Raw genomic sequence first — 27435 nt, forward strand, 5'->3', positions numbered from 1 at the left:
TGGACAGGTTTCTCCTCCTCTGCCCCTCCTCTGGACAGGCCTCTCCTCCTCTGCACCCCTGGACAGGTTTCTCCTCCTGTGCCCCTCCTCTGGACAGGCCTCTCCTCCTCTGCACCCCTGGACGGGCCTCTCCTCCTCTGCGCCCCTGGACAGGCCTCTCCTCCTCTGCACCCATGGACAGGCCTCACCTCCTATGCACCCCTGGACAGGCCTCACCTCCTCTGCACCCCTGGACCGGCCTCAACTCCTCTGCCCCCTGGACAGGCCTCTCCTCCTCTGCACCCCTGGACAGGCCTCTCCTCCTCTGCATCCCTGGACAGGCCTCTCCTCCTCTGCAGCCCTGGAGAGGCCTCTCCTCCTCTGCATCCCTGGACAGGCCTCACCTCCTCTGCACCCCTGGACAGGCCTCACCTTCTCTGCACCCCTGGACAGGCCTCTCCTCCTCTGCACCCCTGGACAGGCCTCTCCTCCTCTGCCCCTCCTCTGGACAGGCCTCTCCTCCTCTGCACCCCTGGACAGGCCTCTCCTCCTCTTCACCCCTGGACAGGCCTCTCCTCCTCTGCCCCCCTGGACAGGCCTCACCTCCTCTGCACCCCTGGACAGGCCTCACCTCCTCTACAACCCTGGACATGTCTCTCCTCCTCTGCACCCCTGGACAGGCCTCACCTCCTCTCTACCCCTTGATATGCCTCTCCTCCTATGCACCCCTGGAGAGGCCTCTCCTCCTCTGCACCCCTGGACAGGCCTCTCCTCCTCTGCCCCCCTGGACAGGCCTGACCTCCTCTTACCCCTGGACAGGCCTCTTCTCCTCTGCACCCCTGAACAGGCCTCACCTCCTCTGCACCCCTGGACAGGCCTCACCTCCTCTGTACCCCTGGACAGGCCTCTCCTCCTCTGCCCCCCTGGACAGGCCTCACCTCCTCTGCAGCCCTGGACAGGCCTCACCTCCTCTGCACCCCTGGACAGGCCTCTCCTCCTCTGCACCCCTGGACAGGCCTCACCTCCTCTGCACCGCTGGACAGGCCTCACCTCCTCTGCACCCCTGGACAGGCCTCTCATCCTCTGCACCCCTGGACAGGTTTCTCCTCCTCTGCCCCTCCTCTGGACAGGCCTCTCCTCCTCTGCACCCCTGGACATGCCTCTCCTCCTCTGCACCCCTGGACAGGCCTCTCCTCCTCTGCACCCCTGAACATGCCTCACCTCCTCCGCACCCCTGGACAGGCCTCTCATCCTCTGCACCCCTGGACAGGTTTCTCCTCCTCTGCCCCTCCTCTGGACAGGCCTCTCCTCCTCTGCACCCCTGGACAGGCCTCTCCTCCTCTGCACCCCTGTACATGCCTCTCCTCCTCTGCACCCCTGGACAGGCCTCTCCTCCTCTGCCCCCTGGACAGGCCTCACCTCCTATGCACCCCTGGACAGGCCTCACCTCCTCTGCACCCCTGGACCGGCCTCAACTCCTCTGCCCCCTGGACAGGCCTCTCCTCCTCTGCACCCCTGGACAGGCCTCTCCTCCTCTGCCCCCCTGGACAGGACTCACCTCCTCTGCACCCCTGGACAGGCCTCACCTCCTCTGCACCCCTGGACAGGCCTCTCCTCCTCTGCACCCCTGGACAGGCCTCTCCTCCTCTGCACCCCTGGACAGGCCTCACCTCCTCTGCCCCCCTGGACAGGACTCACCTCCTCTGCACCCCTGGACAGGCCTCACCTCCTCTGCACCCCTGGACAGGCCTCTCCTCCTCTGCACCCCTGGACAGGCCTCTCCTCCTCTGCATCCCTGGACAGACCTCTCCTCCTCTGCACCCCTGGACAGGCCTCTCCTCCTCTGCATCCCTGGACAGGCCTCACCTCCTCTGCACCCCTGGACAGGCCTCACCTTCTCTGCACCTCTGGACAGGCCTCTCCTCCTCTGCACCCCTGGACAGGCCTCTCCTCCTCTGCCCCTCCTCTGGACAGGCCTCTCCTCCTCTGCACCCCTGGACAGGCCTCTCCTCCTCTTCACCCCTGGACAGGCCTCTCCTCCTCTGCACCCCTGGACAGGCCTCACCTCCTCTGCACCCCTGGACAGGCCTCACCTCCTCTACAACCCTGGACATGTCTCTCCTCCTCTGCACCCCTGGACAGGCCTCACCTCCTCTCTACCCCTGGACATGCCTCTCCTCCTATGCACCCCTGGAGAGGCCTCTCCTCCTCTGCACCCCGGACAGGCCTCTCCTCCTCTGCCCCCCTGGACAGGCCTGACCTCCTTTTACCCCTGGACAGGCCTCTTCTCCTCTGCACCCCTGAACAGGCCTCACCTCCTCTGCACCCCTGGACAGGCCTCACCTCCTCTGTACCCCTGGACAGGCCTCTCCTCCTCTGCCCCCCTGGACAGGCCTCACCTCCTCTGCAGCCCTGGACAGGCCTCACCTCCTCTGCACCCCTGGACAGGCCTTTCCTCCTCTGCACCCCTGGACAGGCCTCACCTCCTCTGCACCCCTGGACAGGCCTCACCTCCTCTGCACCCCTGGACAGGCCTCTCCTCCTCTGCACTCCTGGACAGGCCTCACCCCCTCTGCACCCCTGGACAGGCCTCTCCTCCTGTGCACCCCTGGACAGGCCTCACCTCCTCTGCACCCCTGGACAGACCTCTCCTCCCTCCTCTGCACTCCTGGACAGGCCTCTCCTCCTCTGCACCCCTGGACAGGCCTCACCTCCTCTGCACCCCTGGACAGGCCTTTCCTCCTCTGCCCCCCTGGACAGGACTCACCTCCTCTGCACCCCTGGACAGGCCTCACCTCCTCTGCACCCCTGGACAGGCCTCTCCTCCTCTGCACCCCTGGACAGGCCTCTCCTCCTCTGCACCCCTGGACAGGCCTCACCTCCTCTGCATCCCTGGACAGGCCTCTCCTCCTCTGTACCCCTGGACAGGCCTCTCCTCCCCTGCACCCCTGGACAGGCCTCACCTCCTCTGCACCCCTGGACAGGCCTCACCTCCTCTGCACCCCTGGGCAGGCCTCTCCTCCTCTGCACCCCTGGACAGGTTTCTCCTCCTCTGCCCCTCCTCTGGACAGGCCTCTCCTCCTCTGCACCCCTGGACAGGTTTCTCCTCCTGTGCCCCTCCTCTGGACAGGCCTCTCCTCCTCTGCACCCCTGGACGGGCCTCTCCTCCTCTGCGCCCCTGGACAGGCCTCTCCTCCTCTGCACCCATGGACAGGCCTCACCTCCTATGCACCCCTGGACAGGCCTCACCTCCTCTGCACCCCTGGACCGGCCTCAACTCCTCTGCCCCCTGGACAGGCCTCTCCTCCTCTGCACCCCTGGACAGGCCTCTCCTCCTCTGCATCCCTGGACAGGCCTCTCCTCCTCTGCAGCCCTGGAGAGGCCTCTCCTCCTCTGCATCCCTGGACAGGCCTCACCTCCTCTGCACCCCTGGACAGGCCTCACCTTCTCTGCACCCCTGGACAGGCCTCTCCTCCTCTGCACCCCTGGACAGGCCTCTCCTCCTCTGCCCCTCCTCTGGACAGGCCTCTCCTCCTCTGCACCCCTGGACAGGCCTCTCCTCCTCTTCACCCCTGGACAGGCCTCTCCTCCTCTGCCCCCCTGGACAGGCCTCACCTCCTCTGCACCCCTGGACAGGCCTCACCTCCTCTACAACCCTGGACATGTCTCTCCTCCTCTGCACCCCTGGACAGGCCTCACCTCCTCTCTACCCCTGGACATGCCTCTCCTCCTATGCACCCCTGGAGAGGCCTCTCCTCCTCTGCACCCCTGGACAGGCCTCTCCTCCTCTGCCCCCCTGGACAGGCCTGACCTCCTCTTACCCCTGGACAGGCCTCTTCTCCTCTGCACCCCTGAACAGGCCTCACCTCCTCTGCACCCCTGGACAGGCCTCACCTCCTCTGTACCCCTGGACAGGCCTCTCCTCCTCTGCCCCCCTGGACAGGCCTCACCTCCTCTGCAGCCCTGGACAGGCCTCACCTCCTCTGCACCCCTGGACAGGCCTCTCCTCCTCTGCACCCCTGGACAGGCCTCACCTCCTCTGCACCGCTGGACAGGCCTCACCTCCTCTGCACCCCTGGACAGGCCTCTCATCCTCTGCACCCCTGGACAGGTTTCTCCTCCTCTGCCCCTCCTCTGGACAGGCCTCTCCTCCTCTGCACCCCTGGACATGCCTCTCCTCCTCTGCACCCCTGGACAGGCCTCTCCTCCTCTGCACCCCTGAACATGCCTCACCTCCTCCGCACCCCTGGACAGGCCTCTCATCCTCTGCACCCCTGGACAGGTTTCTCCTCCTCTGCCCCTCCTCTGGACAGGCCTCTCCTCCTCTGCACCCCTGGACAGGCCTCTCCTCCTCTGCACCCCTGTACATGCCTCTCCTCCTCTGCACCCCTGGACAGGCCTCTCCTCCTCTGCCCCCTGGACAGGCCTCACCTCCTATGCACCCCTGGACAGGCCTCACCTCCTCTGCACCCCTGGACCGGCCTCAACTCCTCTGCCCCCTGGACAGGCCTCTCCTCCTCTGCACCCCTGGACAGGCCTCTCCTCCTCTGCCCCCCTGGACAGGACTCACCTCCTCTGCACCCCTGGACAGGCCTCACCTCCTCTGCACCCCTGGACAGGCCTCTCCTCCTCTGCACCCCTGGACAGGCCTCTCCTCCTCTGCACCCCTGGACAGGCCTCACCTCCTCTGCCCCCCTGGACAGGACTCACCTCCTCTGCACCCCTGGACAGGCCTCACCTCCTCTGCACCCCTGGACAGGCCTCTCCTCCTCTGCACCCCTGGACAGGCCTCTCCTCCTCTGCATCCCTGGACAGACCTCTCCTCCTCTGCACCCCTGGACAGGCCTCTCCTCCTCTGCATCCCTGGACAGGCCTCACCTCCTCTGCACCCCTGGACAGGCCTCACCTTCTCTGCACCTCTGGACAGGCCTCTCCTCCTCTGCACCCCTGGACAGGCCTCTCCTCCTCTGCCCCTCCTCTGGACAGGCCTCTCCTCCTCTGCACCCCTGGACAGGCCTCTCCTCCTCTTCACCCCTGGACAGGCCTCTCCTCCTCTGCACCCCTGGACAGGCCTCACCTCCTCTGCACCCCTGGACAGGCCTCACCTCCTCTACAACCCTGGACATGTCTCTCCTCCTCTGCACCCCTGGACAGGCCTCACCTCCTCTCTACCCCTGGACATGCCTCTCCTCCTATGCACCCCTGGAGAGGCCTCTCCTCCTCTGCACCCCGGACAGGCCTCTCCTCCTCTGCCCCCCTGGACAGGCCTGACCTCCTTTTACCCCTGGACAGGCCTCTTCTCCTCTGCACCCCTGAACAGGCCTCACCTCCTCTGCACCCCTGGACAGGCCTCACCTCCTCTGTACCCCTGGACAGGCCTCTCCTCCTCTGCCCCCCTGGACAGGCCTCACCTCCTCTGCAGCCCTGGACAGGCCTCACCTCCTCTGCACCCCTGGACAGGCCTCTCCTCCTCTGCACCCCTGGACAGGCCTCACCTCCTCTGCACCCCTGGACAGGCCTCACCTCCTCTGCACCCCTGGACAGGCCTCTCCTCCTCTGCACTCCTGGACAGGCCTCACCCCCTCTGCACCCCTGGACAGGCCTCTCCTCCTGTGCACCCCTGGACAGGCCTCACCTCCTCTGCACCCCTGGACAGACCTCTCCTCCCTCCTCTGCACTCCTGGACAGGCCTCTCCTCCTCTGCACCCCTGGACAGGCCTCACCTCCTCTGCACCCCTGGACAGGCCTTTCCTCCTCTGCCCCCCTGGACAGGACTCACCTCCTCTGCACCCCTGGACAGGCCTCACCTCCTCTGCACCCCTGGACAGGCCTCTCCTCCTCTGCACCCCTGGACAGGCCTCTCCTCCTCTGCACCCCTGGACAGGCCTCACCTCCTCTGCATCCCTGGACAGGCCTCTCCTCCTCTGTACCCCTGGACAGGCCTCTCCTCCCCTGCACCCCTGGACAGGCCTCACCTCCTCTGCACCCCTGGACAGGCCTCACCTCCTCTGCACCCCTGGGCAGGCCTCTCCTCCTCTGCACCCCTGGACAGGTTTCTCCTCCTCTGCCCCTCCTCTGGACAGGCCTCTCCTCCTCTGCACCCCTGGACAGGTTTCTCCTCCTGTGCCCCTCCTCTGGACAGGCCTCTCCTCCTCTGCACCACTGGACGGGCCTCTCCTCCTCTGCACCCCTGGACAGGCCTCTCCTCCTCTGCACCCATGGACAGGCCTCACCTCCTATGCACCCCTGGACAGGCCTCACCTCCTCTGCACCCCTGGACCGGCCTCAACTCCTCTGCCCCCTGGACAGGCCTCTCCTCCTCTGCACCCCTGGACAGGCCTCTCCTCCTCTGCATCCCTGGACAGGCCTCACCTCCTCTGCACCCCTGGACAGGCCTCACCTTCTCTGCACCCCTGGACAGGCCTCTCCTCCTCTGCACCCCTGGACAGGCCTCTCCTCCTCTGCCCCTCCTCTGGACAGGCCTCTCCTCCTCTGCACCCCAGGACAGGCCTCTCCTCCTCTTCACCCCTGGACAGGCCTCTCCTCCTCTGCCCCCCTGGACAGGCCTCACCTCCTCTGCACCCCTGGACAGGCCTCACCTCCTCTACAACCCTGGACATGTCTCTCCTCCTCTGCACCCCTGGACAGGCCTCACCTCCTCTCTACCCCTGGACATGCCTCTCCTCCTATGCACCCCTGGAGAGGCCTCTCCTCCTCTGCACCCCTGGACAGGCCTCTCCTCCTCTGCAACCCTGGACAGACCTCTCCTCCTCTGCCCCTCCCCTGGACTGGCCTCACCTCCTCTGGACAGGCCTCTCCTCCTCTGGACAGGCCTCAGCTTCTCTCCTCCTCTGGACAGGCCTCTCGGTGCTTCTCACAGGACCCCTCCACTCCTGAGTCGCCGCCGCTTCTGTGGCCTGCTACCACCTTACATCACTTCCTCAGGAGGTGACGAGGCACATCCCATCCCGGGGCCCCCAGCGGTGCTCAAGCTGCCAGCAGCACCACGGATGAGCCCCCCCCTCATCCCCCTTCCCCCCAGAGTGAGAGTCTCAGGGGCGGCGCCGCGGGCAGGAAATGAAATGTAACCTTGCAGCAGCCTGACTCCAGAGCTGAGCAGACTCTTAAAGATCCTGAACTATCACCTCACTGAGCCACCTATCGAGGGACTATCTGTATCCCCCCAATGTTGGAACTTGAAATGAGGCGAAATAGAGAGTGAGCAACAGATAATGTGTAAAAGTGATTTTTCTTACCCATGTTTATGTACTGCTGTGTCAAGTGCCCGCTGAAATACTGATTACAAATGTATGCATAACTGCGATTGAAACTAATAAAAAATATATATTTTTAAAAAGTAGATGATACTAAAGTTCAGTTTGTGGTAGTGTGGTCGAGCAGTTAGACTCATCAGAGGGTAGTGCTCACCTACTCTGCACCCCTGGACAGGCCTCACCTCCTCTGCACCCCTGGACAGGCCTCTCCTCCACTGCACTCCTGGACAGGCCTCACCCCCTCTGCACCCCTGGACAGGCCTCTCCTCCTGTGCACTCCTGGACAAGGCTCACCTCCTCTGCACCCCTGGACAGACCTCTCCTCCCTCCTCTGCACTCCTGGACAGGCCTCTCCTCCTCTGCACCCCTGGACAGGCCTCACCTCCTCTGCACCCCTGGACAGGCCTTTCCTACTCTGCCCCCCTGGACAGGACTCACCTCCTCTGCACCCCTGGACAGGCCTCACCTCCTCTGCACCCCTGGACAGGCCACTCCTCCTCTGCACCCCTGGACAGGCCTCTCCTCCTCTGCACCCCTGGACAGGCCTCACCTCCTCTGCACCCCTGGACAGGCCTCTCCTCCTCTGCACCCCTGGACAGGCCTCTCCTCCTCTGCACCCCTAGACAGGCCTCACCTCCTCTGCACCCCTGGACAGGCCTCACCTCCTCTGCACCCCTGGGCAGGCCTCTCCTCCTCTGCACCCCTGGACAGGTTTCTCCTCCTCTGCCCCTCCTCTGGACAGGCCTCTCCTCCTCTGCACCCCTGGACAGGTTTCTCCTCCTGTGCCCCTCCTCTGGACAGGCCTCTCCTCCTCTGCACCCCTGGACGGGCCTCTCCTCCTCTGCGCCCCTGGACAGGCCTCTCCTCCTCTGCACCCATGGACAGGCCTCACCTCCTATGCACCCCTGGACAGGCCTCACCTCCTCTGCACCCCTGGACCGGCCTCAACTCCTCTGCCCCCTGGACAGGCCTCTCCTCCTCTGCACCCCTGGACAGGCCTCTCCTCCTCTGCATCCCTGGACAGGCCTCTCCTCCTCTGCAGCCCTGGAGAGGCCTCTCCTCCTCTGCATCCCTGGACAGGCCTCACCTCCTCTGCACCCCTGGACAGGCCTCACCTTCTCTGCACCCCTGGACAGGCCTCTCCTCCTCTGCACCCCTGGACAGGCCTCTCCTCCTCTGCCCCTCCTCTGGACAGGCCTCTCCTCCTCTGCACCCCTGGACAGGCCTCTCCTCCTCTTCACCCCTGGACAGGCCTCTCCTCCTCTGCCCCCCTGGACAGGCCTCACCTCCTCTGCACCCCTGGACAGGCCTCACCTCCTCTACAACCCTGGACATGTCTCTCCTCCTCTGCACCCCTGGACAGGCCTCACCTCCTCTCTACCCCTGGACATGCCTCTCCTCCTATGCACCCCTGGAGAGGCCTCTCCTCCTCTGCACCCCTGGACAGGCCTCTCCTCCTCTGCCCCCCTGGACAGGCCTGACCTCCTCTTACCCCTGGACAGGCCTCTTCTCCTCTGCACCCCTGAACAGGCCTCACCTCCTCTGCACCCCTGGACAGGCCTCACCTCCTCTGTACCCCTGGACAGGCCTCTCCTCCTCTGCCCCCCTGGACAGGCCTCACCTCCTCTGCAGCCCTGGACAGGCCTCACCTCCTCTGCACCCCTGGACAGGCCTCTCCTCCTCTGCACCCCTGGACAGGCCTCACCTCCTCTGCACCGCTGGACAGGCCTCACCTCCTCTGCACCCCTGGACAGGCCTCTCATCCTCTGCACCCCTGGACAGGTTTCTCCTCCTCTGCCCCTCCTCTGGACAGGCCTCTCCTCCTCTGCACCCCTGGACATGCCTCTCCTCCTCTGCACCCCTGGACAGGCCTCTCCTCCTCTGCACCCCTGAACATGCCTCACCTCCTCCGCACCCCTGGACAGGCCTCTCATCCTCTGCACCCCTGGACAGGTTTCTCCTCCTCTGCCCCTCCTCTGGACAGGCCTCTCCTCCTCTGCACCCCTGGACAGGCCTCTCCTCCTCTGCACCCCTGTACATGCCTCTCCTCCTCTGCACCCCTGGACAGGCCTCTCCTCCTCTGCCCCCTGGACAGGCCTCACCTCCTATGCACCCCTGGACAGGCCTCACCTCCTCTGCACCCCTGGACCGGCCTCAACTCCTCTGCCCCCTGGACAGGCCTCTCCTCCTCTGCACCCCTGGACAGGCCTCTCCTCCTCTGCCCCCCTGGACAGGACTCACCTCCTCTGCACCCCTGGACAGGCCTCACCTCCTCTGCACCCCTGGACAGGCCTCTCCTCCTCTGCACCCCTGGACAGGCCTCTCCTCCTCTGCACCCCTGGACAGGCCTCACCTCCTCTGCCCCCCTGGACAGGACTCACCTCCTCTGCACCCCTGGACAGGCCTCACCTCCTCTGCACCCCTGGACAGGCCTCTCCTCCTCTGCACCCCTGGACAGGCCTCTCCTCCTCTGCATCCCTGGACAGGCCTCTCCTCCTCTGCACCCCTGGACAGGCCTCTCCTCCTCTGCATCCCTGGACAGGCCTCACCTCCTCTGCACCCCTGGACAGGCCTCACCTTCTCTGCACCTCTGGACAGGCCTCTCCTCCTCTGCACCCCTGGACAGGCCTCTCCTCCTCTGCCCCTCCTCTGGACAGGCCTCTCCTCCTCTGCACCCCTGGACAGGCCTCTCCTCCTCTTCACCCCTGGACAGGCCTCTCCTCCTCTGCCCCCCTGGACAGGCCTCACCTCCTCTGCACCCCTGGACAGGCCTCACCTCCTCTACAACCCTGGACATGTCTCTCCTCCTCTGCACCCCTGGACAGGCCTCACCTCCTCTCTACCCCTGGACATGCCTCTCCTCCTATGCACCCCTGGAGAGGCCTCTCCTCCTCTGCACCCCGGACAGGCCTCTCCTCCTCTGCCCCCCTGGACAGGCCTGACCTCCTTTTACCCCTGGACAGGCCTCTTCTCCTCTGCACCCCTGAACAGGCCTCACCTCCTCTGCACCCCTGGACAGGCCTCACCTCCTCTGTACCCCTGGACAGGCCTCTCCTCCTCTGCCCCCCTGGACAGGCCTCACCTCCTCTGCAGCCCTGGACAGGCCTCACCTCCTCTGCACCCCTGGACAGGCCTCTCCTCCTCTGCACCCCTGGACAGGCCTCACCTCCTCTGCACCGCTGGACAGGCCTCACCTCCTCTGCACCCCTGGACAGGCCTCTCATCCTCTGCACCCCTGGACAGGTTTCTCCTCCTCTGCCCCTCCTCTGGACAGGCCTCTCCTCCTCTGCACCCCTGGACATGCCTCTCCTCCTCTGCACCCCTGGACAGGCCTCTCCTCCTCTGCACCCCTGAACATGCCTCACCTCCTCTGCACCCCTGGACAGGCCTCTCATCCTCTGCACCCCTGGACAGGTTTCTCCTCCTCTGCCCCTCCTCTGGACAGGCCTCTCCTCCTCTGCACCCCTGGACAGGCCTCTCCTCCTCTGCACCCCTGTACATGCCTCTCCTCCTCTGCACCCCGGGACAGGCCTCTCCTCCTCTGCCCCCCTGGACAGGACTCACCTCCTCTGCACCCCTGGACAGGCCTCACCTCCTCTGCACCCCTGGACAGGCCTCTCCTCCTCTGCACCCCTGGACAGGCCTCTCCTCCTCTGCACCCCTGGACAGGCCTCACCTCCTCTGCACCCCTGGACAGGCCTCACCTCCTCTGCACCCCTGGGCAGGCCTCTCCTCCTCTGCACCCCTGGACAGGTTTCTCCTCCTCTGCCCCTCCTCTGGACAGGCCTCTCCTCCTCTGCACCCCTGGACAGGTTTCTCCTCCTCTGCCCCTCCTCTGGACAGGCCTCTCCTCCTCTGCACCCCTGGACGGGCCTCTCCTCCTCTGCACCCCTGGACAGGCCTCTCCTCCTCTGCACCCCTGGACAGGCCTCACCTCCTATGCACCCCTGGACAGGCCCCACCTCCTCTGCACCCCTGGACCGGCCTCAACTCCTCTGCCCCCTGGACAGGCCTCTCCTCCTCTGCACCCCTGGACAGGCCTCTCCTCCTCTGCATCCCTGGACAGGCCTCACCTCCTCTGCACCCCTGGACAGGCCTCACCTTCTCTGCACCCCTGGACAGGCCTCTCCTCCTCTGCACCCCTGACAGGCCTCTCCTCCTCTGCCCCTCCTCTGGACAGGCCTCTCCTCCTCTGCACCCCTGGACAGGCCTCTCCTCCTCTTCACCCCTGGACAGGCCTCTCCTCCTCTGCCCCCCTGGACAGGCCTCACCTCCTCTGCACCCCTGGACAGGCCTCACCTCCTCTACAACCCTGGACATGTCTCTCCTCCTCTGCACCCCTGGACAGGCCTCACCTCCTCTCTACCCCTGGACATGCCTCTCCTCCTATGCACCCCTGGAGAGGCCTCTCCTCCTCTGCACCCCTGGACAGGCCTATCCTCCTCTGCCCCCCTGGACAGGCCTGACCTCCTCTGACCCCTGGACAGGCCTCTCCTCCTCTGCACCCCTGAACAGGCCTCACCTCCTCTGCACCCCTGGACAGGCCTCACCTCCTCTGCACCCCTGGACAGGCCTCTCCTCCTCTGCCCCCCTGGACAGGCCTCACCTCCTCTGCAGCCCTGGACAGGCCTCACCTCCTCTGCACCCCTGGACAGGCCTCTCCTCCTCTGCACCCCTGGACAGGCCTCACCTCCTCTGCACCGCTGGACAGGCCTCACCTCCTCTGCACCCCTGGACAGGCCTCTCATCCTCTGCACCCCTGGACAGGTTTCTCCTCCTCTGCCCCTCCTCTGGACAGGCCTCTCCTCCTTTGCACCCCTGGACATGCCTCTCCTCCTCTGCACCCCTGGACAGGCCTCTCCTCCTCTGCACCCCTGGACAGGCCTCACCTCCTATGCACCCCTGGACAGGCCTCACCTCCTCTGCACCCCTCCTCTGCTCCCGTGGACAGGCCTCACCTCCTCTGCACCCCTGGACAGGCCTCAACTCCTCTGCACCCCTGGACAGGCCTCTCCTCCTCTGCACCCCTGGACAGGCCTCACCTCCTATGCACCCCTGGACAGGCCTCATCTCCTCTGCACCCCTCCTCTGCTCCCCTGGACAGGCCTCCCCTCCTCTGCTCCCCTGGACAGGCCTCTCCTCCTCTGCACCCCTGGACAGGCCTCACCTCCTCTGCACCCCTCCTCTGCTCCCCTGGACAGGCCTCACCTCCTCTGCACCCCTGGACAGGCCTCAACTCCTCTGCCCCCTGGACAGACCTCTCCTCCTCTGCACCCCTGGACAGGCCTCCCCTCCTCTGCATCCCTGGACAGGCCTCACCTCCTCTGCACCCCTGGACAGGCCTCACCTTCTCTGCACACCTGGACAGGCCTCTCCTCCTCTGCACCCCTGGACAGGCCTCTCCTCCTCTGCCCCTCCTCTGGACAGGCCTCTCCTCCTCTGCACCCCTGGACAGGCCTCTCCTCCTCTGCACCCCTGAACAGGGCACAGCACCTCTGCACCCCTGGACAAGCCTCTCCTCCTCTGCACCCCTGGACAGGCCTGTCCTGGCCTCACCTCCTCTGCATCCCAGGACAGGCCTCACCTCCTTTGCACCCTTGGACAGGCCTCACCTCCTCTGCACCCCTGGACAGGCCTCACCTCCTCTGCAGCGCTGGATAGACCTCACCTCCTGTGCACCCTTGGACAGGCCTCTCCTCCTCTGCACCCCTGGACTGGCCTCACCTTTTCAGCACCGCCGGACATCCCTTGCCTCCTCTGACCCCTGGACAGGCCTCGCCTCCTCTGCACCCCTGGACAGGCCTCACTTCCTCTGCACCCCTGGACAGGCCTCACTTCCTCTGCACCCCTGGACAGGCCTCTCCTCCTCTGCACCCCTGGCCAGGCCTCTCCTCCTATGCACCCCTGGGCAGGCCTTCCCTCCTCTGCACCCATGGACAGGCCTCAGCTCCTCTGCAGCCCTGGACAGGCCTCTCCTCCTCTGGCCCTGGACTGGCCTCTCCTCCTCTGCACCCCTGGACAAGTCTCACCTCCTCTGCACCCATGGACAGGCCTCTCCTCCTCTGCACCCCTGGACAGGCCTCTCCTCCTCTGCCCCCCTGGACAGGTCTGACCTCCTCTGACCCCTGGACAGGCCTCCCCTCCTCTGCACCCCTTGACAGGCCTTGCCTCCTCTGCATCCCCCTGGACAGGCCTCACCTCCTCTGCACCCCTGGAAAGGCCTCTCCTCCTCTGCCTCCTGGACATGCCTCTCCTCCTCTGCACCCCTGGACAGGCCTCTCCTCCTCTGCAACCCTGGACAGACCTCTCCTCCTCTGCCCCTCCCCTGGACTGGCCTCACCTCCTCTGGACAGGCCTCTCCTCCTCTGGACAGGCCTCAGCTTCTCTCCTACTCTGGACAGGCCTCTCGGTGCTTCTCACAGGACCCCTCCACTCCTGAGTCGTCGCCGCTTCTCGTGGCCTGCTACCACCTTACGTCACTTCCTCAGGAGGTGACGAGGCACATCCCATCCCGGGGCCCCCAGCGGTGCTCAAGCTGCCAGCAGCACCACGGATGAGCCCCCCCCTCCTCCCCCTTCCCCCCAGAGTGAGAGTCTCAGGGGCGGCGCCGCGGGCAGGAAATGAAATGTAACCTTGCAGCAGCCTGACTCCAGAGCTGAGCAGACTCTTAAAGATCCTGAACTATCACCTCACTGAGCCACCTATCGAGGGACTATCTGTATCCCCCCAATGTTGGAACTTGAACTGAGGCCAAATAGAGATTGAGCAACAGATAATGTGTAAAAGTGATTTTTCTTACCCATGTTTATGTACTGCTGTGTCAAGTGCCCGCTGAAATACTGATTACAAATGTATGCATAACTACAATTGAAACTAATAAAAAATATATATTTTTTAAAAGTAGATGATACTAAAGTTCAGTTTGTGGTAGTGTGGTCAAGCAGTTAGACTCATCAGAGGGTAGTGCTCGCCTCCTCTGCACCCCTGGACAGGCCTCTCATCCTCTGCTCCCCTGGACAGGCCTCACCTCCTCTGCACCCCTGGACAGGCCTCACCTCCTCTGCACCCCTGGACAGGCCTCTCCTCCTTTGCACCCCTGGACAGGCCTCTCCGCCTCTCCTCCTCTGCACCCCTGGACAGGCCTCTCCTCCTGTGCACCCCTGGACAGGCCTCACCTCCTCTGCACCCCTGGACAGACCTATCCTCCTCTGCACCCCTGGACAGGCCTCTCCTACTGTGCACCCCTGGACAGGCTTCACCTCCTCTGCACCCCTGGACAGGTCTCACCTCCTCTGCAGCTCCCTGGAGAGGCCTCTCCTCCTCTGCAGCCCCCTGGACAGGCCTCACCTCCTCTGCCCCTCCTCTGGACAGGCTTCCCCTCCTCTGCATTCCCTTGACAGGTCTCACCTCCTCTGCAACCCCCGGAGAAGCCTCTCCTCTGCACCATCTGGACAGTCTTCATCTCCTCTTCCCTCTGGACATGCCTTCTCTGCACCCCCTGGACAGGTTCTGCCTCTCCTGCACCCCCGTGGACATGCCTCACCTGCTTTGCATTCCCTGGAAAGGCCTCATCTCCTCTACACCCCCAAGACAGGTTCTACCTCCTCTGCACCCTGTGCACAGGACAAGCCTCTAATTCCCAGCCCCCAGCAGAACAGGATACACCCCGTGGACAGGCCTCACCTATCTGCACCCCCATGGAGAGGCCTCCATTCCTCTACACCCCCCTTGACAGGCCTCACCTCCTCTGCCCCCACAGGACAGGATAGGCCTCACTTTCACTGCACCCCCCTGGACAAGCCTCGCCTGCACATCCCTTGGCAGGTCTCACCTTCTCTGCACCCCCTGGACAGGCCTTCGCTCCTCTGCATCACCCTGGACAGCCGTCACCTCTGCTGCACCTCCTAACCCCTTGCCGGACATGCCATATCTCCTCTGCCCCTCTGGAAACGGCCTCCTCACCTCTGCACCCCTGGACAGGCCTGTCCTGGCCTCACCTCCTCTGCACCCCTGGACAGGCCTCACCTCCTCTGCACCCCTGGACAGGGCCCACCTCCACTGCACCCCAGGACAGGCCTCACCTCCTCTGCACCCCTGGACAGGCCCCACCTCCTCTGCACCCCTGGACAGGCCTCTCCTCCTCTGCACCCCTGGACAGGCCTCACCTTCTCTGCACCCCTGGACAGGGCCCACCTCCACTGCACCCCAGGACAGGCCTAACCTTCTTTGCACCCTTGGACAGGCCTCACCTCCTCTGCACCCATGGACAGGCCTCACCTCCTCTGCACCCCATGACAGGCCTCACCTCCTCTGCACCCCTGATCAGCCCTCTCCTCCTCTGACCCCTGGACTGGCCTCTCCTGCTTTGCACCCCTGGACAGGCTTCACCTCTTCTGCACCCCTGGACAAGCCTCACCACCTCTGCACCCCTGGACAGGCCTCACCTCCTCTGCACCCCTGGACAGGCCTCACCTCCTCTGCAGCCCTGGTGTAATGGCAGAGTTTTTTGGCTTTATTTAGCAGTGATATAGATCATTAATCTTGCTCGCATCTAGTATAGGTATTCTTAGCCTGTGTTGGCCCTTTTAAGCCCTTTTTTCCAGATTTAGAAGAGGATAGCTGCTTAATATGCCTTTATTCTTGACTTTAACCTGTCTATTGCCTATTGGCTTTGACATATTAGACACATTGGTATGGTTTATGTAGGTATTCTGACAGAGCTAAGGAGCATTTCACCCCTTTCAGGCCTACAGGCCTAGAGCTAGAGGGACTCCATCTTGATGAAGCTGAGAGGCTTTTCAGGGCAAAGGCAAAGTTTATAGTTATAACTGTTGTTCGCCCTAAGCGGACCGGAGAGAACCTGCCAGAGCTGAATCTAATCAGGAATTGTTCCCGGGCTCAGGTCTCTAGACGAAACAAGCAGACTGGTCACTGTGGGAGCGTCTAGCGCAAGGAGCCTGGTGCATGGGATTGGTGGGAGGAAGCTGCTGGCTGGAACTTTCCATGAGGGAACAGCATTCTATATCAGTGAAGTGCAGAGGCGGAGTCAGTCAGTCAAGCAGAGAGGGAGTCGAGCAGAGTGGCAGTCGAGTGAAGGTGGCGAAGCCAGAGGGTCGTGTTAAGGTGGAGGAGTGAAAAGCAGTGGAGTGGAGTTGGCAGAGAGAGAGAGGGTTCAAGCTGGAGAAGAGCTGAGTTGAATAGTGAGCTGGAACTGAAGGAAGCAGTCAGAAGCAGTTGCTTATCAGGAGGAGGTGTGAATAGCTGGAGTCTGAAGTAATGCCTTTTAGAAGAGACGGAGGAGAGATCGTGGACTAACCTATGGGAGCAGATGGAGTTAATTGGACATTGGCGCAGAGACAGAGTGAATAAGCTAGTGGAATGAACGGTGATCAGAGCGGCAGGAACCATTAAGATTGAAGATGGAAGGTGGAGACAGTTCGTGTGGGGGAGAGGAGTCCAGAGACAGAGTGATCAGCGCAGAGGTGTACCCAAGAGTGCAGGAGAGAGAGAGAGCATGAGATGAGCCAAGGCACAGACGAGAGAGGAACCCAGATGACAGCTAGAACAAGACTTCACACTAATCAGGTGATATTGTTTTCATCACATTAGTTTACTTTACACTTGCATCTTAATCTTGTCCTTATTCCCTAGGCTATTGTATGTTTAAATCCTTTCTCTTTCAGCGGAGTGTTCCTGTTATGTTTAATCTTTTCTCTTTCAGCGGAGTGTTCTACCTATAGTCTTTGTCAGATCTGTGTAAATGTTTATATTGTTGTAATAAAATAACCCCCCAGTTTATAACAAACTGGTGTGTATCTCCTATTCTTGTTCACTGAAGGTAAATGTATCTCCTAGGTAGTTACTAGGTACGTGAATGGATGAGTAATCCCAATCAGGTAAGTGGTGATCACATAAATAGGGAGTGAGTGGACCTATGATGTCAAGAGTAGGAGATATATGAGATTAATTGGCTTACTCCTAATATTGTAGTAGCAGACCCTTAGTGAAGAGACTTCCCACTATATATATATATAGGTGTTCATAGGAATGTGGTCGTCGTTGATATGCGGTGTTAATGAGAGCACTGAGTAGAAGATCAGTGTGTATACCCACTGGATTGTGGCTTGAGTAAATGAGAACACTAGGAGGTCGAACTAGTGTGTAGTTTTGCAGGATTGCAAACAATTTGGAGAAGAGAGCATTGGGTTCTGCAGGCCCGTGTGTAGACGCACCGGATTGTGTGTCATATCTGCCCTAGGGTAGAACGGTCTGGGTCGGGGTGGCCGCGAGACCAACTGATGTGAATAAGTGTGGTGTAGGGTATGGATATCCCTAGTAATCAGTGAGTATTCTTAGTATCCCTATAGATTTAGTGGTGTTTTTAATAATATGAGCTTGTATATTGCGAGTTCCCCATCCTCAGGTAGGTACCAGGTGCCTGGATAGTTGGTCCTGAGGAGGGAAGGTGAGTACGTTTTGGCTGGGTCATAGGGGCCCCTAGGGGCTGATCCCACCTACTCAGAAAATCCGGCCATAACACCTGGATAGGCCTCACCTCCTTGCACCCCTAGACAGGCCTCTCCTCCTCTGCACCCCTGGTTAGCCCTCTCCTCCTCTGACACCTGGACAGGTCTCTCCTGCTCTGCACCCCTGGACAGGCCCCACCTCTTCTGCACGCCTGGATAGGCCTCACCTCCTTGCACCCCTGGACAGGCCTCACCTCTTCTGCACCCCTGGACAAGCCTCACCACCTCTGCACCCCTGGACAGGCCTCTCCTCCTCTGCCCCCCTGGACAGGCCTCACCTCCTCTGCACCCTTGGACAGGCCTCATCTCCTCTGCAGCCCTGGATAGGCCTCACCTCCTTGCACCCCTGGACAGGCCTCTCCTCCTCTGCACCCCTGGACAGGCCTTACCTCCTCTGCACCCCTGGACAGGCCTCAACTCCTCTGCACCCCTGGACAGGTCTCAACTCCTCTGCACCCCTGGACAGACCTCACCTCCTCTGAACCCCTGGACAGGCCTCTCCTCCTCTGCGTCCCTGGGAAGGCCTCTCCTCCTCTACACCCCTGGACAGGCCTCTCCTCCTCTGCCCCTCCTCTGGACAGGCCTCTCCTCCTCTGCACCCCTGGACAGGCCTCTCCTCCTCTTCACCCCTGGACAGGCCTCTCCTCCTCTGCCCCCCTGGACAGGCCTCACCTCCTCTGCACCCCTGGACAGGCCTCACCTCCTCTACAACCCTGGACATGTCTCTCCTCCTCTGCACCCCTGGACAGGCCTCACCTCCTCTCTACCCCTGGACATGCCTCTCCTCCTATGCACCCCTGGAGAGGCCTCTCCTCCTCTGCACCCCTGGACAGGCCTCTCCTCCTCTGCCCCCCTGGACAGGCCTGACCTCCTCTTACCCCTGGACAGGCCTCTTCTCCTCTGCACCCCTGAACAGGCCTCACCTCCTCTGCACCCCTGGACAGGCCTCACCTCCTCTGTACCCCTGGACAGGCCTCTCCTCCTCTGCCCCCCTGGACAGGCCTCACCTCCTCTACAGCCCTGGACAGGCCTCACCTCCTCTGCAAGCCCTGGACAGGCCTCTCCTCCTCTGCACCCCTGGACAGGCCTCACCTCCTCTGCACCGCTGGACAGGCCTCACCTCCTCTGCACCCCTGGACAGGCCTCTCATCCTCTGCACCCCTGGACAGGTTTCTCCTCCTCTTCCCCTCCTCTGGACAGGCCTCTCCTCCTCTGCACCCCTGGACATGCCTCTCCTCCTCTGCACCCCTGGACAGGCCTCTCCTCCTCTGCACCCCTGAATGCCTCACCTCCTCTGCACCCCTGGACAGGCCTCTCATCCTCTGCACCCCTGGACAGGTTTCTCCTCCTCTGCCCCTCCTCTGGACAGGCCTCTCCTCCTCTGCACCCCTGGACAGGCCTCTCCTCCTCTGCACCCCTGTACATGCCTCTCCTCCTCTGCACCCCTGGACAGGCCTCTCCTCCTCTGCCCCCCTGGACAGGACTCACCTCCTCTGCACCCCTGGACAGGCCTCACCTCCTCTGCACCCCTGGACAGGCATCTCCTCCTCTGCACCCCTGGACAGGCCTCTCCTCCTCTGCACCCCTGGACAGGCCTCACCTCCTCTGCACCCCTGGACAGGCCTCACCTCCGCTGCACCCCTGGACAGACCTCACCTTCTCTGCACCCCTGGACAGGCCTCTCCTCCTCTGCACCCCTGGACAGGCCTCTCCTCCTCTGCCCCTCCTCTGGACAGGCCTCTCCTCCTCTGCACCCCTGGACAGGCCTCTCCTCCTCTTCACCCCTGGACAGGCCTCTCCTCCTCTGCCCCCCTGGACAGGCCTCACCTCCTCTGCACCCCTGGACAGGCCTCACCTCCTCTACAACCCTGGACATGTCTCTCCTCCTCTGCACCCCTGGACAGGCCTCACCTCCTCTCTACCCCTGGACATGCCTCTCCTCCTATTCACCCCTGGAGAGGCCTCTCCTCCTCTGCACCCCTGGACAGGCCTCTCCTCCTCTGCCCCCCTGGACAGGCCTGACCTCCTCTGACCCCTGGACAGGCCTCTCCTCCTCTGCACCCCTGAACAGGCCTGACCTCCTCTGCACCCCTGGACAGGCCTCACCTCCTCTGCACCCCTGGACAGGCCTCTCCTCCTCTGCCCCCCTGGACAGGCCTCACCTCCTCTGCAGCCCTGGACAGGCCTCACCTCCTCTGCACCCCTGGACAGGCCTCTCCTCCTCTGCACCCCTGGACAGGCCTCACCTCCTCTTCACCGCTGGACAGGCCTCACCTCCTCTGCACCCCTGGACAGGCCTCTCATCCTCTGCACCCCTGGACAGGTTTCTCCTCCTCTGCCCCTCCTCTGGACAGGCCTCTCCTCCTCTGCACCCCTGGACATGCCTCTCCTCCTCTGCACCCCTGGACAGGCCTCTCCTCCTCTGCACCCCTGGACAGGCCTCACCTCCTCTGCACCCCTGGACAGGCCTCACCTCCTCTGCACCCCTCCTCGGCTCCCCTGGACAGGCCTCACCTCCTCTGCACCCCTGGACAGGCCTCAACTCCTCTGCACCCCTGGACAGGCCTCTCCTCCTCTGCACCCCTGGACAGGCCTCACCGCCTATGCACCCCTGGACAGGCCTCACCTCCTCTGCACCCCTCCTCTGCTCCCCTGGACAGGCCTCTCCTCCTCTGCACCCCTGGACAGGCCTCACCTCCTATGCACCCCTGGACAGGCCTCACCTCCTCTGCACCCCTCCTCTGCTCCCCTGGACAGGCCTCAACTCCTCTGCCCCCTGGACAGACCTCCCCTCCTCTGCACCCCTGGACAGGCCTCCCCTGCTCTGCATCCCTGGACAGGCCTCACCTCCTCTGCACCCCTGGACAGGCCTCACCTTCTCTGCACCCCTGGACAGGCCTCTCCTCCTCTGCACCCCTGGACAGGCCTCATCTCCTCTGCACCCCTGGACAGGCCTCACCTCCTCTGCACCCCTGGGCAGGCCTCTCCTCCTCTGCACCCCTGGACAGGTTTCTCCTCCTCTGCCCCTCCTCTGGACAGGCCTCACCTCCTATGCACCCCTGGACAGGCCTCACCTCCTCTGCACCCCTCCTCTGCTCCCCTGGACAGGCCTCAACTCCTCTGCCCCCTGGACAGACCTCTCCTCCTCTGCACCCCTGGACAGGCCTCCCCTCCTCTGCATCCCTGGACAGGCCTCACCTCCTCTGCACCCCTGGACAGGCCTCACCTTCTCTGCACACCTGGACAGGCCTCTCCTCCTCTGCACCCCTGGACAGGCCTCTCCTCCTCTGCTCCTCCTCTGGACAGGCCTCTCCTCCTCTGCACTCCTGGAAAGGCCACTCCTCCTCTGCACCCCTGAACAGGGCTCAGCACCTCTGCACCCCTGGACAAGCCTCTCCTCCTCTGCACCCCTGGACAGGCCTGTCCTGGCCTCACCTCCTCTGCACCCCAGGACAGGCCTCACCTCCTTTGCACCCTTGGACAGGCCTCACCTCCTCTGCATCCCTGGACAGGCCTCACCTCCTCTGCAGCCCTGGATAGACCTCACCTCCTGTGCACCCTTGGACAGGCCTCTCCTCCTCTGCACCCCTGGACTGGCCTCACCTCTTCAGTACCGCCGGACATCCCTTGCCTCCTCTGACCCCTGGACAGGCCTCGCCTCCTCTGTACCCCTGGACAGGCCTCACTTCCTCTGCACCCCTGGACAGGCCTCACTTCCTCTGCACCCCTGGACAGGCCTCTCCTCCTCTGCACCCCTGGCCAGGCCTCTCCTCCTATGCACCTCTGGGCAGGCCTTCCCTCCTCTGCACCCCTGGACAGGCCTCAGCTCCTCTGCAGCCCTGGACAGGCCTCTCCTCCTCTGGCCCTGGACTGGCCTCTCCTCCTCTGCACCCCTGGACAAGCCTCACCTCCTCTGCACCCATGGACAGGCCTCTCCTCCTCTGCACCCCTGGACAGGCCTCTCCTCCTCTGCCCCCCTGGACAGGTCTGACCTCCTCTGACCCCTGGACAGGCCTCTCCTCCTCTGCACCCCTGGACAGGCCTTGCCTCCTCTGCATCCCCCTGGACAGGCCTCACATCCTCTGCACCCCTGGAAAGGCCTCTCCTCCTCTGCCTCCTGGACATGCCTCTCCTCCTCTGCACCCCTGGACAGGCCTCTCCTCCTCTGCAACCCTGGACAGACCTCTCCTCCTCTGCCCCTCCCCTGGACTGGCCTCACCTCCTCTGGACAGGCCTCTCCTCCTCTGGACAGGCCTCAGCTTCTCTCCTCCTCTGGACAGGCCTCTCGGTGCTTCGCACAGGACCCCTCCACTCCTGAGTCGCCGCCGCTTCTCGTGGCCTGCTACCACCTTACATCACTTCCTCAGGAGGTGACGAGGCACATCCCATCCCGGGGCCCCCAGCGGTGCTCAAGCTGCCAGCAGCACCACGGATGAGCCCCCCCCCTCCCCCTTCCCCCCAGAGTGAGAGTCTCAGGGGCGGCGCCGCGGGCAGGAAATGAAATGTAACCTTGCAGCAGCCTGACTCCAGAGCTGAGCAGACTCTTAAAGATCCTGAACTATCACCTCACTGAGCCACCTATCGAGGGACTATCTGTATCCCCCCAATGTTGGAACTTGAACTGAGGCCAAATAGAGATTGAGCAACAGATAATGTGTAAAAGTGATTTTTCTTACCCATGTTTATGTACTGCTGTGTCAAGTGCCCGCTGAAATACTGATTACAAATGTATGCATAACTACAATTGAAACTAATAAAAAATATATATTTTTTTAAAGTAGATGATACTAAAGTTCAGTTTGTGGTAGTGTGGTCGAGCAGTTAGACTCATCAGAGGGTAGTGCTCACCTCCTCTGCACCCCTGGACAGGCCTCTCATCCTCTGCTCCCCTGGACAGGCCTCACCTCCTCTGCATCCCTGGACAGGCCTCACCTCCTCTGCACCCCTGGACAGGCCTCTCCTCCTTTGCACCCCTGGACAGGCCTCTCCTCCTTGGCACCCCTGGACAGGCCTCTCCTCCTGTGCACCCCTGGACAGGCCTCACCTCCTCTGCACCCCTGGACAGACCTCTCCTGCTCTGCACCCCTGGACAGGCCTCTCCTCCTGTTCACCCCTGGACAGGCTTCACCTCCTCTGCACCCCTGGACAGGCCTCTCATCCTTTGTCCCCCTGGACAGGTCTGACCTCCTATGACCCCTGGACAGGCCTCTCCTCCTCTGCACCCCTGGACAGGCCTTGCCTCCTCTGTGGAGTTCTGGACTTTTTGGTTCCGTCCAGAGGTGTCAGGGATAACACCCGAAGACCCCGGAGTTCCACCTGTCTCGGTGCACAAATAAACAGAAACACAGGCTTCTCGATGGTGGCGTCAAAGACCAAAAGTTTATTACTGCAGGGACACAGAAGTCACAGAAACTACACACGGGCAGTATCTAGGAGCCTGTTCGATTTGTACAAAAAGGGTTGCTCCTTATATACTACAATTTGAGCTTGTGGCAAATTCTTTACATGTAATACATTCCCAAACCTTTGTGTCCTAAACAATAAATATTTGGCGTTGCACAGGAATCGTCGACAATATCTGATGTCAAAACATTTCGAACGAGGGGTTCCCACTTTTCCATCATAATCTCATGTCAACTTTTCATTCAAGACCCGGACCGCCTCATCGTAAATTTCGTTACCTCCCCCTAATAAAGGCCCAGAAGGAAAGGAGCAGAGCCAGGTGCAGAAGATAGAAAAGCAGGATAAGGGATGTTTGTGGGTTGTAAATGGGCAAGGCTACCAGCTTCGGCCGCCTAATCGTGATCAGGCCAACGAACACAAGAACCAGTATAGCAGGACTGGCCTCGGGCAGAGGAGGCAGCCTTTGTCGAGTCATGCAGCTACAGCGTGTTCTGTTCTAAGGTGTGCGTGTCACTGAAAAGGTGAATCGCCGGTCAAGCCTACGTGTCCTTAATCGAAATGGAGTAATCAGAGATTATTGCGTATGTGAGGGCAAGAAACACAAAATGGCTGCCATGATCTAAGATGGATGCCATGGGTAGATCGGAAATGTGTTTGTAACAGGAGTACTCTTGCTCGTAGCATAGCGAAAACACCAGGATATGCTAAATGGATCATTTGCGGTTCGCTGATACCAATATTATGTTTTTCCGACAATATTGAAAACACGGGTTCAAATCGTCACGGAACCTCAGACCCTCCTTTTGCCCTTACATAGGCAATTACTCAGTCTATGTCAGAGTCTAACTCTATGCTCATCAGGTCAGTGACATGCTGTTGTATCATCATCCTTTCTCGTGCCTTTTCTCCAAACGCAGGTGGTTTTCTAAAACAGGTTGCAGCACAGAGACTACACAAAGCAGGACCACACTGGATAATCAGGCAGCATGAGAATAGGAATACTAAGATGACACCAATGACCATCAGAACCTTCCATCCCCATGCTGATATCAGAGTCCACAACCACTCCATGAAGGACCAGTTTCCCTTGTCTACATGAATAGAGTCGGAAATCTTGTGTAGCTTAGAGATCGCCTCATAGACTGTTGGAGCATTATTGGGAATAAAGACACAGCAGCTCGATTGGATCATTCTGCATACCCCACCTCGATCTGCAAGTATTACGTCTAGAACCATACGGTTCTGCAACATCATGAGTCTATCCGCCTGAAGCTCAGCTGTCAAATTGCTAAGGGCACCAGCAGTTTCGGTAATAGTAGATTCAACTACCCGTGTTAGCTGACGTATGTTTCTACTATTGGCCATAGGCCCCCAGAACGGAAGGAAACCTTTGAAGAAGTCTCCAGCTTCCTGACCAGCGGTATCTTCCTTGCTGAAAACACCTCTTGCAACTCTTGTCTTGTGATAGTCAGAAGAAGCAGTGTATGTTGGAGGCAACAATCGAGCAATATAACATGAACCTGAAAAGTCAGCAGGCAACCATGTGTACGCTCTGTCTTGACAGATGAAGTAGGTACCCCTAGCAGTAAGGAAAGCAGGGGAAGAGTTAGACGGAAACACATAAGTCTCAACGCACTCACTCCTCCCTAGCTGAGCTCTCGGATTTCTCCCATTAACTTGCAAACAGACCTGACCTCGGTGAGGTACGACCCATATTGGAGTGGAGCTTTTTCGCTTGCTTTCTCCCAGGCTAAGGCGATACTCTGTAGAGTTCCAACTCAAATATACTCGCATTTCGTCTCTAGGGTAAGATGGAGTATTATTGACGTCCTTGATCATGTCAATAATTCCCTGGACTAAAGCTTTGTTGGCAGAGTTATATTTAGTGGAACGTGGTGGACGCGGAGGATAGGTTTCAAGGGCATAAGCAAAGATGGTTTGAAAGGCCTGAAATGATCCATTATAGCTAAAAGGCAAAACCAGATAGGGAATGCCTTTATCCATAGTGTGGGGTATCAGGCCACACACCCAGCAGTCTGTAGTGTTAACTACTAGTTGGTGTTGGTGCAAGAGCTGTACGAAAGTGTTATTGATAAATTCTGAGCGTCGAGCTTGCTCATGTTCAGGAAATGAGTGGAAAGAGTGTATAGGAGGAACAGTAGAGGTAGCAGGATCAAGGGGAGGTACTGTAGTTACTGGCACAAAGATTAAATTTATACCAAAAACGATTCCACCCACCAACGTTATTAAAACAATTAAAAATGAAATAGCACATTGCATCAGAAAACATTTACTATGAAGGATTCTGTAAAGTCTGTTTCTGCGAACATAAATCACATTTTCTCGTTGCAGCGCAGGAAGCTCCATCTTCTACATTCCGCTCGCGACCACTGATGATGTGTACGTAGATGAAAATGCCTCTATCAGCCCTGGGAGTTCCCAAAACCAACAGAAAGATCGACCTTGTGTCTGACCCCCGCAGATTCAACTAGGCACACAGCCACGACCCTACGGCTACCCAGACGGCAAGGCAAATTTTAAAAACAATAAAACAATAGCAAACTTCCTGGCTGAAGGCAAAAGTTCAAAATTTCAAATATCACAATAGGCAGTTTCCTGCTTTATTTGTCCATATTACGAGATCGTAAGTTGTATCTTAGTTTTGCAGGAACTGTTTGATCAGGAAACAGTGTCTTGTCAGCAGAGGTTGCAATGTTCAAGTTCGCAGATGGCAAAGTTTCTTCTGATGCAGAGGGCAAATGTTCAGGAATCAAAGAAGTAGTTTCAGGAGGAGAGTCAGAGTTCGAAGTGTCAGTTACCAATTCGGCATCGCTGAAAGGGACAAACTTGGGTGTTCGCTCGAACTCAGAGGCACCAAATCCCTTCTTCACCCAGTTATCATAAGGAAGTGGCAAGGGCACACGTTTGACGTGTGTTGCATGGATCCAATGCTTGCGACCAGCCACTCGAACAGCAGTTCTCGTTGTTAGCAGTATTTGGTAGGGGCCAACAAATCTGGGCTGAAGGTTCTTTGTCCTCGTAAAGTTTCGTACCACAACGTGGTCACCTGGTTTCAGCTGATGACCTGGACTCTCCGGAGGCTTTGGCAATGCATCGAAAACCTGTTGGTGAATAAGACTCAATTTAGCAGTCAAGTCGTAAAGGTAATCAATCAACATTGGATATTCCAGAGAACAAAATTCCTTTGGCCTTGGCACTCCCCAAATATTAGCAGGACGGCCAAAGACAATTTCATATGGACTAAGCCCTACTCTAGAATGTACAGTCGCTCTCGTGGATAACAAAGCCAAGGGTAGTGCGTCTGGCCAGGATAAACCCGTGGATGCCTGTATTTTAGCGAGTTTTAGTTTGAGGGTGCCATTGTAACCCTCAACTAAACCAGCAGACTGGGGGTGGTTTGCACTGTGGAATTTTTGTTTAATTCCTAAACCGGCACACACACTCTGCATAACTTTCCCTATAAACTCACTTCCGTTATCTGACCAGACAATCCGTGGCATTCCGTACCTAGGGAAATATTCTTTGAGAAGAATTTTGGCAGTTGATAGGGCAGTGTTGTCCTTTAGTGGATATGCTTCGATCCATCTGGAGAAAGCACAAACTACCACCAGGACGTACTTTAAGTTATTGCACCGATCCATGTGAATGAAATCTAACTGAATCACTTCAAAAGGGCAGGAAGGTGGAGCGAAGTGACCAGCAGGAGTAGGGGTTCCCTTGCCAGGATTATGCATCAGGCATACCATACAATTTTTCACCACTCTTTCTGCACATTTACTAATCCCATCATTCTTCCAGACTGGAGCCAACATTTTACAGATTCCTTTAGAACTTATGTGCGCTACTCCATGTGCCATTGTCACCACAGCAAGCACATACGCATCAGGCAACATCCAACGCTGTTGTTCCGACAAGTCAATCCAACACCCACTCGAATCCAACTTGCCCGTACTTTCTTTCAATGCACGCTTTTCCTCCTCAGTTGCCTCTTTCTGAATCTCTTTCACACTTTCCACTGTATCCTCACACATTCCAGACTCAGAAATCCATCTTGCAGACGTTGCAACATACATTCTACTCATCATATTTCTAGCTGTCTGTTTAGCGGTCTCGTCAGCAAAAGCATTCCCACGACCAACATCATCCGTGATTGCTTTATGCGCACTGCATTTCACAATCGCAACTTCAGTCGGCAAGGTTAGAGATTCCAACAAGTCGTTAACTAGCTGACC

General features: G+C 60.1%; 1 protein-coding gene across 5 annotated transcripts in view; it reads right to left on the reverse strand.

Moving 5' to 3' along the window:
* Positions 1-27435, reverse strand: part of LOC147738019 (uncharacterized) — a 520426-nt gene that overhangs the window by 236801 nt on the left and 256190 nt on the right. For 2 of the 5 annotated variants that reach the window (XM_086951626.1, XM_086951563.1), the window contains exon 1: positions 6778-6893. The exons of 1 other annotated variant lie outside the window; for it this stretch is intronic. The gene's annotated coding sequence lies outside the window, so the exon portion shown is untranslated. Of the gene's footprint in view, positions 1-6777; positions 6894-21998; positions 22147-27435 lie in introns of those variants that run through there. 2 more of the 5 variants (XM_086951565.1, XM_086951560.1) reach the window with 2 other exon arrangements.

The sequence above is a fragment of the Lissotriton vulgaris genome, chromosome 1_1, assembly GCF_964263255.1.
Source record: "Lissotriton vulgaris chromosome 1_1, aLisVul1.2, whole genome shotgun sequence".
NCBI classification, from domain to species: domain Eukaryota; kingdom Metazoa; phylum Chordata; class Amphibia; order Caudata; family Salamandridae; genus Lissotriton; species Lissotriton vulgaris.